We start from the raw sequence: 10,837 nt of genomic DNA on the forward strand, positions 1-10,837 counted from the left end.
TGTTTGACATGATATTTTTCGAGCAGGTCTTGGACTTCGGCCCTAAAGTGGGAACCTTGGTCACTTATGATTTCATGTGGAACCCCGTATCGACAGAATATGTTCTTTTCTAGGAATCGAGCGACATGTTTGGCCATTAAATTTGCATAGGAGACTGCCTCTACCCATTTAGTGAAGTAATCAATTGCGACTAAAACGTACTCGTGCCCCCCTACGCCTGTTGGTGTTACCTTGCCGATTATATCTATACCCCAGGTGGAAAAGAGCCATGGAGAAGTGAAGGTGTATAGTTCCGAGGGAGGCAAATGGTTAAGGTTACTGAAGATTTAGCATTTTGGGCAAGTTTTTACAAAGTGGTGACAATCGGTTTCCATAGTGGTCCAATAGTACCCTGAGCGGGATATTTTTCGGGATAGCATTTTTCCGTTCATATGGGGTCCGCACACGCCGTTATGGTATTCTTCCATTAGTCTTTGGGCTTGGTTTTGGTGGACACAAAGTAACTTGATTTTATTCGGGGTGTATTTGTACAGTTCTCCCAGAATCATGCTATATTGTGAAGCGAGGAGGCGTAGGGCCTTTTTTGCTCGCAGGGAGGTGTTTGGGGGGAATTCCCCACTTGTTTGTAACGACGGATGTCCGTGTACCATGGTTCTTCTTCGGTGTTTTCAGGTTCGGAGTCTATGGCACAGCAATAAGCCGGCTCTTTCCTTCGCTCGACCCGAAGGGTCATTCCGTCCCATTCATTCGGGATGTTGAGCATTGAAGCTAGCTTCGCTAGTGCATCCGCGAATTGGTTGTCGTCTCTTGGTAAGTACGTATACTCGATTTTTTCAAATTGCTCGACTATTTGGTCTAAGTGAGCTTGATATTTTGAGAGACTAGTGCTTCGGACCTTCCATCTTTTGGATATATGGTTGATTATTAGGGAAGAATCCCCGAAGACTTGTAGATATTTGACTCCGAGGCTAACTGCGGCCTCTAGCCCAACTAAGCAGGCCTCGTATTCGGCGGCGTTGTTTGTGGCCTCGAAGCCAAGTTTGACGGAAATTGGTATATGGGCCCCTTCGGGACTGACTAGGAGAACTTCGACGCCGCATCCTTTCTGGTTGGACGCGCCATCGAAGTATAGTGTCCAATAGTCGTCTCGTATCATCAGAAGTTCCTCGTCGGGGAGGAGGTAAGCTTCCGTGGTTTCCTCATTCGTGGCATGCTCGGCCAGGAATTCGGCTACCGCTCTTCCTTTGATTGTTTTTTCTGGCATGAATTTTAGGTCGAATTCTGAGAGCATGACTAGCCACCTGGACAGGCGACCATTTAGGGCGGGCTTTTCGAACATGTATTTTAAGGGGTCTAGTTGTGACACTATATGAACAGTGTGGGCCAATAGGTAATGTCTGAGTTTTTTGGATGCCCAGACGAGGGTGAGGCAGGTTTTCTCAAGTTCTTTGTATCTCGTCTCGTACTGTATGAACTTCTTGCTCAAAGAGTAAATGGCTCGCTCGGATCCATGTACACACTGTGAGAGCATAGCTCCCGCTGTAGTATTCGTGACGGCTAGGTATAGGCGTAAAGGGATTCCAGGCAAAGGCGGGGAGAGGACGGGTGGTTTGCTTAGGTATTCTTTGATTTTATCGAAGGCAGTTTGGCATTGTTCATCCCATTCGACTTTTTCTTCTTTTCTTAATTTTTTGAATATTGGCTCACAAGTCATAGTAAGCTTGGAAATGAACCTACTAATGTATTGCAGCTTTCCTAGGAAGCCCCTTATCTGTTTTTCAGTTTTTGGTGGGGGAATTTCGGTAATGGCTTTGATCTTAGATGGGCCAATCTCGATTCCTCGCGTACTAACAACATATCCTAGCAATTTTCCCGAGGTTACCCTGAACATACATTTTTGTGGATTTAGTTTCATGTTATATTTCAAGATTCGGGTGAAGAACTTTTTAAGTGCCGGGAGGTGACCGTGCCGGTCTTTAGATTTGATGATCATGTCGTCCACATAGACCTCGATTTCTTTGTGTATCATGTCATGGAGTAACGTGGTGGCTGTTCTTTGATAGGTGGCCCCCGCGTTTTTCAAACCAAAAGGCATTACAGTGTAACAATATGTACCCCAAGGGGTAATGAAAGTTGTTTTTTCCATGTCTTCTTCTGCCATGAGTATTTGGTTATATCCGGCGTACCCGTTCATAAAGGAGAGGAGCGCGTGCTCTGCGGTGTTGTCTACTAGTATGTCAATGTGAGGTAGAGGGAAGTCATCTTTAGGACTGGCTTTGTTGAGGTCTCGAAAGTCTACGCACATTCGCACTCGTCCATCTTTTTTAGCTACGGGGACAATATTGGCCACCCATTCTGGGTAGTTGGAGACTTTTATAAAGCCGGCGTCTAATTGTTTAGTGACTTCTTCTTTTATTTTCAAGGCTATCTTTGGTTTGAGCCGCCGTAGCTTTTGTTTTACTGGCGTCATTTTGGGATTTAGCGGAATTTTATGCTCAGCGATTTCTCGATCTATTCCTGGCATGTCTTTGGAGGACCAAGCAAAGACACCCTCGAATTCCCGCAAAGTGGAGATTAGATCGGCCTTTTCAGTGGGAGTTAAGGTGAGGCCAATTTTAATGATTTTAGGATTTTCTTCTGTTCCAATATTTACCGATTCTGTGTCCTCAATTATAGGAGTTTTGAGTTCTTGTTCACTTACAGCTTTTATTAGTTCGGTATATTCCTCTTCTGGCTCTTTTTCGTGCTCATTAGTGGCGAGACATTCTGCATTATTACTCGGATTTTTAAGCGACATATACTCAAAAGTTTTTTTTATCTTATTAAAGTCATGAAGCATTACATCAAAAAGATCTCCCGGAGTAGAGATTTCCGGGTCTAAACTATTTTTGGGAGGGGTTACAATTTTGTTAGGTTCGGACTCGGAGTCAGACTCGGATTCAGACTCTAATTCTTCGTACATCGGACCCTCTCCCGCAGATATCTTGAACTTCATCCCACGAGCATCAGTCCATTTGAAAGTCTTGCGCCACCCTCGTTGGATTTGGTCATCTTTTGAGGGTGATGGAGCGATCAATTTAGTAGGATCGAACACTTCATCTTGGAGAGCTAATGCCATAATTTCTGTTTCATTCTTCGCTCTTTTCTTTTCTAACCCAAACAATAGCCCGAAAGCATGTGAGTTGGGAGCGTTTTTGGCATAGCACGATTCTTTGGGGCGAGTGGCCTTTGAGAACGTAAAGGGTCGTGTCCCAGAGCATGCATCTCTTGGGTTTGTGCGACCTCTAGGTATAGATGTTCGGGATATGCTTCTTCCATCGCGTTCCTCGATGGCTATCACGGGCAGGTACTCAGGGGCCCTGCATTATTGTTGTGGATTAGGAGACACATTAGTTTGTTTCGTGAGTCGGTTTTTTTAGACATTCTACGACTACCCTTAAGTCGGACTAGTATATTTGGACTGCTATGTGTGCACTTTGAACTCTTTATATTTTCGAAAATCTCTGCCCGTGTGACATTCATAATTATTTGCATGGTCGACTTTTAGTGTCGAGCATTGCCGTCGTAGGAGGCCTAACAACGACGCAAAGAGTTATTAATTTTTTACGAGTCGCTTTTGAAATCGAGTGCTTTTCTTACGCTCTCGTAGCAATTCTTTTTACGGACATTTTTTTTTGTGCTACGTATTTTCCTTTTGCGCTGGCACCGAGGCTGCTACGCCTGACCAGAAGGCCAAGCAGTAACTTCAGCGCCCAGCGAGGGGCGTGAGGAATTCTGGTGCCCAGCCAGGGGCGCTGAAAATGCGTCCCTGACTGGTGCTCGATTTCTGTTTGCGTATATTTTTTGTTTATGCGACTTGATTTTGCGCGCTTGCCTTATAACGTCCTTTACGCGTTGTACAGCGTTTGTGGGATTCGTTATGGCCATCCCAAGCGTCGCTTATTTTTGTGGCGATCGTTCGGGTTTGCGGAACGCGTATTTCGGTATAACTCTTTGGAAAATTGGTTTATGAATGTTTGGGCAATTTTTAAGGTCATCGGTTTTCTACCATTATTTGTCTAGCATTATTTGTACGCACAATCATAACATAGTCACATAGTTCGCTACACATAACTACATTACAAACGTGGATTTGAAAATTAAATATGTCACGTAGTTTATGATAGGCTTCTATGGGTAGTATTTGCGCCTGGCTTGGTGCCGCTTCTATCGTAGATCCAACACATGCCCCGGTCGAGGTAGTGTCTTCAACAGACGAATTTCGCTCAAGAGGCCAACCCGAAAGTGCAAGCCAAGGGGGAATGCAGGCGAGAGGGACCTAATGAGCGAGCGATTGGGTTCGGGATAGGTGTACTACCTGCACAAGTACCGAGTGGGCAACATGCGCGGCGTATGCACCCCCCTATTGGCGAAAAAAGGTATCCTTAGTCCCAACTCCCGAAGGAGCCGAGATTCGTTATGCGGTTCTGCCCGTTCACATTAATATGCTGATTTTCAGGTCGTCCCAACTTGATGGGGAAATAAACGCGGGGTAGGATCGTTTCACCCTTCGGCTATTTTGATTACCTACAAGCACGAGTATTTCCTTCACTATCCCTAGTGGAGTCGCCACTGTGAGGGGGTCGAAAAAGCACGAGACTAATGCGTGACCTCGTCCCTCGTGGGTGTGACAATTCTTTTATTCAATCAAGTGTAATTGGATTTCCTATGAGTATACACCCAATTGGCTAGTAATATAGGAGTCGCCATTCAGTTTTTAACGACAATGAGAAAAACTGACAAAACCCGGTTATCGTGACATAAAGGGAGTGCAATTATGTTTGACCACGACGGCCGTAGGTTCCCTTGTGATCCCTGGTGTGGGGATCTCTCAACATACACCCGCAAGGTAGAGATTGAGGGTTCGGGGGACTGTAACTACCGAGAGGAGTACTTCGCTCGTCGATAACTCCAGAGGCAGGATATCCTTACTAGCTCAGCATAAATAATTGAAGGGACATGCGTTAACTATTAAACTAATCTGAGTTGATTTTGGAAATATGCAACATATAATACTAGATCGATCGTGATTATCTGATTTAAATAGTATTAAGGGACCTAGCATGATAATCCAATTTCCCAAAAATATTATATTTGTTAGGCGTGATAGAACAATCAGATTTAGTTAGTTTAACAGTTCATAAAAAAGGGCGAGGAAAGCAATTAAATCATCGAGAAGGGGCACATTACGACGCACCCTTGAGAGGTGCGTCACGGTTCTCAGAAAACTAACCACTTTGACTTTTCTATTTCTCCTTTTTATTTAACGAATCTCAAATTATGGGACAGGATACGTTCTGTTCGATTTATGGATCGATTGCGACAGAACGCGTGAACAATTTCGCAGCGTGAGGCTTAGGCTAAGGGTTGGAGTCAATACTCAGAATATGAATTGTGTGTGTTCTTTTCACGTCGAATTTGGGGCTGTGTTTATAGGGGAGAGTTCGTGGAAAGATAGAATTGCAGAGTTCTAATCCACAAAGAATTAGGAAAAAACACGTACCCAGGTATTTTCAGCGCCCAGGCCTGGGCGCCGAAGATTTCGGCGCCCAGAGCCAGGCGTTGAAAATAGGGTTTGGGCTGTTTCTTAGTCAGATTCGGATTCCTGAAATCCGTAGTGTTTGAGACTTAATCGAGTCTTTTAGTGCGTATCAATTTCATGACGGAATGCGTCTGGGCCCGTTACGAACTCTAGGCTCGTTAGGATTTTAATTAATACGTAACTCTTATTTCCGAATCATATTAGGAATAGGATTCTCGCAGTTTTCTATCTCATTTAGGATTTATGTTGGAGTGCAACACCTAATTCTGACAGGTTTCTATCTTTTATGACTTGCCACTTTTAGAAGCTACCTTTTACGGCAGTTACTATTTTAGCAGGTTTCTATAAATAGCAGGTTTCGGGTGAAATGAAAAGGGGAATTGAGATTCGTTTATTTTATAAGAGATGCGTTGTCAAGTGGAGATTTATGTTTTCATCATCGAACCTTCCCTTTCGGGAATGGGGACAAATGTAGGTGTCTACAGGCATTAATTTATTAACCAAGAGTAATTTGGAGATTACTAGCAATAGGTTTTGCTTACCTAAAATCTTAAACTACTTAAGACATGCTAAAGCTGCTTAAGGATTTAGGACTTTTGGGGTCTTAGAATCGTTTCATTCTTTTTGGACCATGTTTTTGCCTTTTGCATGAATGAAATGTTTAATAGCTTTGATAATTGCGTGAATGCTTTTATTTCAAGTTATTAAAGTATGATAAGTGTTTTTCTTTGCTAGTTCATTTTGTAGAATCGTAAATCTTCAACTTTATTGCGTTCGGACAATAGAACTACGATATTTCCTCGATCGATTGGTAACTATTTTGAGAGAGATTCTCAAAGAAAAGGAGAGTGAGAGCGTATCTTGAATGCTATTTTCTTATAGTGATCTTCATGGTTGTTTTCAAACTAGAATTTGAATGGTAGACCAATTGGACCTCATATATTCAGAATACTGGGTAGTTTTGAAATAATGAAGTATTGAGTTAAAGACTCATGTATAACCAATGGTTAACAACCAAATTTCTTTTGATTCGATAATGAATTAGACTCATTGGATGTTGTCATTCAAAGTGAACAAAGGAAAGGGACTTTGTACGCATAACAAAGTAAGAAGATCAAGCAAAGAGTAAAATCTTTAGGACTATAAGAAAACGTGCTAGAAAGGATAGGAAAAGGGAACAAAAGAAATGAATTCAAGATTCAATTTCTACCTTGAAGTTTATGTTAAAGAGAAACGACTTAGCAAATAGACTCCTATGGTATTAGATTACCGCTTGAGATTCTAACTCTTGTTAAGAACTCAAATTCCGAGAGCTAAGTCTGGTAATTGACCTACAAGTGGGAAATGAAGCAAAGTTGTGCTACATTGATTGTAGGGTCATCATGTTTGTTTTAAAGTCCTTCTAAAGGCTGGAACTTAATGGTATTATGTTCCATTAATCATCATAATCAATTTCTGTTTGGACAACGGAAAGACTCACATTCAAAGTAAACAAAAACATTCGTTGAGTGTTTATTTGAATGAAATGGTCACTTAAGGGTTGCGTCATATGATTGATTAATAAACAAACGAATCTCTTTACACTCAAACTTCAGAAGGTTCAAATCAAACATTTTGATTTGTGTTCCACATATCTTTGGAAATGTCATACGACCATATCAACAAGTCAACATTCTAAGATTCCATGGCATGGATTTCTGAAAGTTGGTTAATTTAAGACACGTGGGTCTTGCTTGTTGAACATGACATAAGAATGGACTATTGTTAGAAGTTTCTAGACAATGAAGTTCATGGGCCAAAGATGGATTTTATGACTTACCTATTTCACAAGAATTTGAGAAAATATGGCTATATTTACTCAAAGTGAAATGTGTGAAATGATTCAATGTAATTTACAAAAGGGTATAAAATCAACTTGGCAAGAATTTTGGAACATCTAGGCTGGGTCAAGGTGATGTTTGCATGAGCCAAGAAATATTATCTAGATTGTTTATATGGCATTATAACAATTGAAAGCTCCATAAGAATATGGTATATCCAAATGGAGAAATCAGAATCTATTTTGATTAACGATAATCACGACTATTTTCCTATTTAGTTTCTAATTACACTCTCAAGTGACTTTCACACTAAACAAAGTTGTCAAAGCTAAGGATAAGATGTCATAAGGATTGAACTTCGGTTCAGTACATCTTTTCAGTACATATATATATCTAGGGTTGTCGAACCCAGTGGGAGTTAGTGTTTACATCAAACAAACTCAAGGATAGATATATGTTTCTTTATGAGCGACTCATAGAAACAAAAGGTATTGATTCTACTACAAATCTGAGAACATATGGTTGTTTCCTAAGATAATGTCTTTTAGGAAACCATCATATTTCCAAAAAGGCAAGTGGGAGAAAAATGACCTCGAATGGACTTCGAGTCAAGCAACAAACAAATGTAGGATACTTAGGAGGCTTTGGAAAAGCTCCGTACTTAGAAGCCTTTGGAAGGGCTTCATGAAGACTTTAGAAGTGCTTCAAGAGAATCCTAATACTCAAAGGACTTGAGTAATGTCTTTATAAACACTAACGTTTGATGTTCAATACCTAGGTAAATCGTATAAGGAATAGAATTCAACCAAGATAGATACATAGATATCTTGAGGAATGAAAACTATGAAGACTTTGGAAAGTTCTTCAAAAACATACGACTTACAGGTTAGCTACGACGAATTAAAAATTCCCAAGTATGGTTTGAGGCCATCAGAAACATAAGTATGGTTCGAGGCCATACAAAATGGTTTGAGGCCATTTCATCCAAAGTACCTTCATCTTGAAGAATCAAATCTATGATTTGGTTGATTTGCATAAAGGGTTCACTCCCATTAGTTGCAAACATGTTTTCTAAACATAGAACGTTGATTTGCATAAAGGGTTCACTCCCATTGGTTGCAAACATGTTTTCTAAACATACAACGTTGATTTGCATAAAGGGTTTACTCCCATTGGTTGCAAACATGTTTTCAAAACATACAAAGATCATATTGTATTCACATACAAAAGAAAAGCTAGATTGGTGGTTAAAAGATTGTAAACAACTTCACAGCGTTGATAATGTTGAAATCTTTTTCACCAAGTCGGAATGCTTGAACTATTTTGGATAAATCTAGCAATCATTGCATATGGCAATATGGCAATTGGAAAACAAAACACCTTACTCAATTGGACTTGTAGAAAGGAATTGTGTACATCACACAATGTAAAAGCTTTGGATGCTAGATAAAAGAGCAAGCTTAAGAAATCTATTCGTAGATTAAAGCATGCAAGTGGGAATTGGACCATATTTGTCTAAAAGGCTATTCAGCAATCATAGGTTTATGAAAATATGGATCATCTTATAGATGAGGAGTTTAGTGGGAGCAAGGTCAAGTTTATTGGTTCTATATATGAGATACATATCTCTCTATTGAAAATGACATTCAAATGGTTAGATTTGAAAGTATTTGTCAATATTAGAACCATGGCGAAACTTAGAACATACTGGGTCAAAGATCTATTGGATAGGATCTAAAGTGTTGTTTGGATTCTGTAAAAGTAATTACTAAATCAAACACAATGGAGAGACTCAAAAGAGACTCTCAACCCATATGAGTAAGTCTAAGTTATGAATGCTTTAACTAAGTATAAAGCTAGGCTGTTATCACTAGAGTTAAGCATGAAGGACCTTGAAGAGGTGCCTTCACCTTATATCACATGGCAATGCCAAGATTTTAGCAAGATTCAGTATCTCTTGAAACAGAATGAAGCTAAAAGTTACATGGATGGATTTTAAAATGCGAATGGTTTTTGCATTATAATCAATCATGTATAATGTGATATATAGATCGCCAAGATAACTCGTGAACATTGGATCGTGATGAGTTTATACCAATCTCTATTAACCTGGATCAAAGAACATTGGAACAGTATCAAGAACATCCAATACATTTGGATATGTAGGATGAGCACTTGATAAGAGGAAGTGAAGATAACTAAAGTTTTGATGCTACATGCATTTGCCTAAGCAAAAGTTGAATCTTGTTGGTAGGCAAACCACAAACAAACACGGGCCATTAGGCGTCGTGATTAAAAGGTGGTTACATAGGTTCTAAACCATATGTGATGCATGGGAAACTGAATCAATGATTAGTTTCCAAGTTCTCAGTTGAAAGATGTATCTCCACATCTATGTGAACTGGTTGGAGTAATCCAAAAGGGAAGCATCATTTGAAATTCTACATAATTGATATGAATTCATTATTGCCTAAGAAGAAATAAAAGGAAATTGTTTTTAGTGGGAGTTCTTCAATGAACTCAGGTTGATCACAAGTCTGCTACCTGGATGATTTTCTATTTTAGATATTATTATCATTCTAAACAGCAACGAAAGACTAGATCATTCTAGAAACATATTCAAAGATCTTTTCATCTTACATCTAAAGGCTTTCGATAGAAAAGATGCTAAGGATATCAAAGTATGATAAACTAAACCTCTGCATTGAATGATACACAACATTTATATGCAGATATGGAATCAAGTTTGAGTTCCATGAATGTTTTAAGTATTGGGTGAAAGGCCTATATCTGTAAAACATTAAATGCTTGATTTTGGGTTAGAGGCCCACACATTGGTAAGCATTTGGTTTAAACATTTATCATTTATGAAATTATATTTCATAGTTCATTTAATCTTGGTTTAGTATTAAATGATAAGTCCATGTGATTCAAATCATTCAAATGGGATGTCAAGATGGATTCTTCGACAAAGAAACACCCATAAGTGAACTTGAATATTGAAATCACAAAAGGATCCCTAATCTAGGTCATTGAAAGGTGGACGACCAATGACTAATGAAGATTAAATTGCAAGTTGATTTATAGTTTTGTTTCTTGAACTAGATGGACTGGATGTCAGAAATCATTTGCATAGATACTTATTGGATCTTGTATCGGATTGACCATGAGAACACTTTAAGAGATTAAAGTCATGTCATAAGTAGTTCTCATTAATGGTGATTAGAACCATTCCTCAGAACATGAGCGATTATGTTTGCTCGTTTGAGAATTAGTTCGCTTTGATACTAGCTAAACGTCGCACCGTAAAAGGAGGGTATAAAAGCAGTTATTGGGCGTACTATGAATCAAAGTGAGTGTTCATAGATTGCAAGAATGGATTGTCCTCCTATCTTTGATAGGATATGGTGTTTGTTGTAAAATGCATGGCCGTGCT

The sequence above is a fragment of the Spinacia oleracea genome, chromosome 3, assembly GCF_020520425.1.
Source record: "Spinacia oleracea cultivar Varoflay chromosome 3, BTI_SOV_V1, whole genome shotgun sequence".
NCBI lineage: Eukaryota > Viridiplantae > Streptophyta > Magnoliopsida > Caryophyllales > Amaranthaceae > Spinacia > Spinacia oleracea.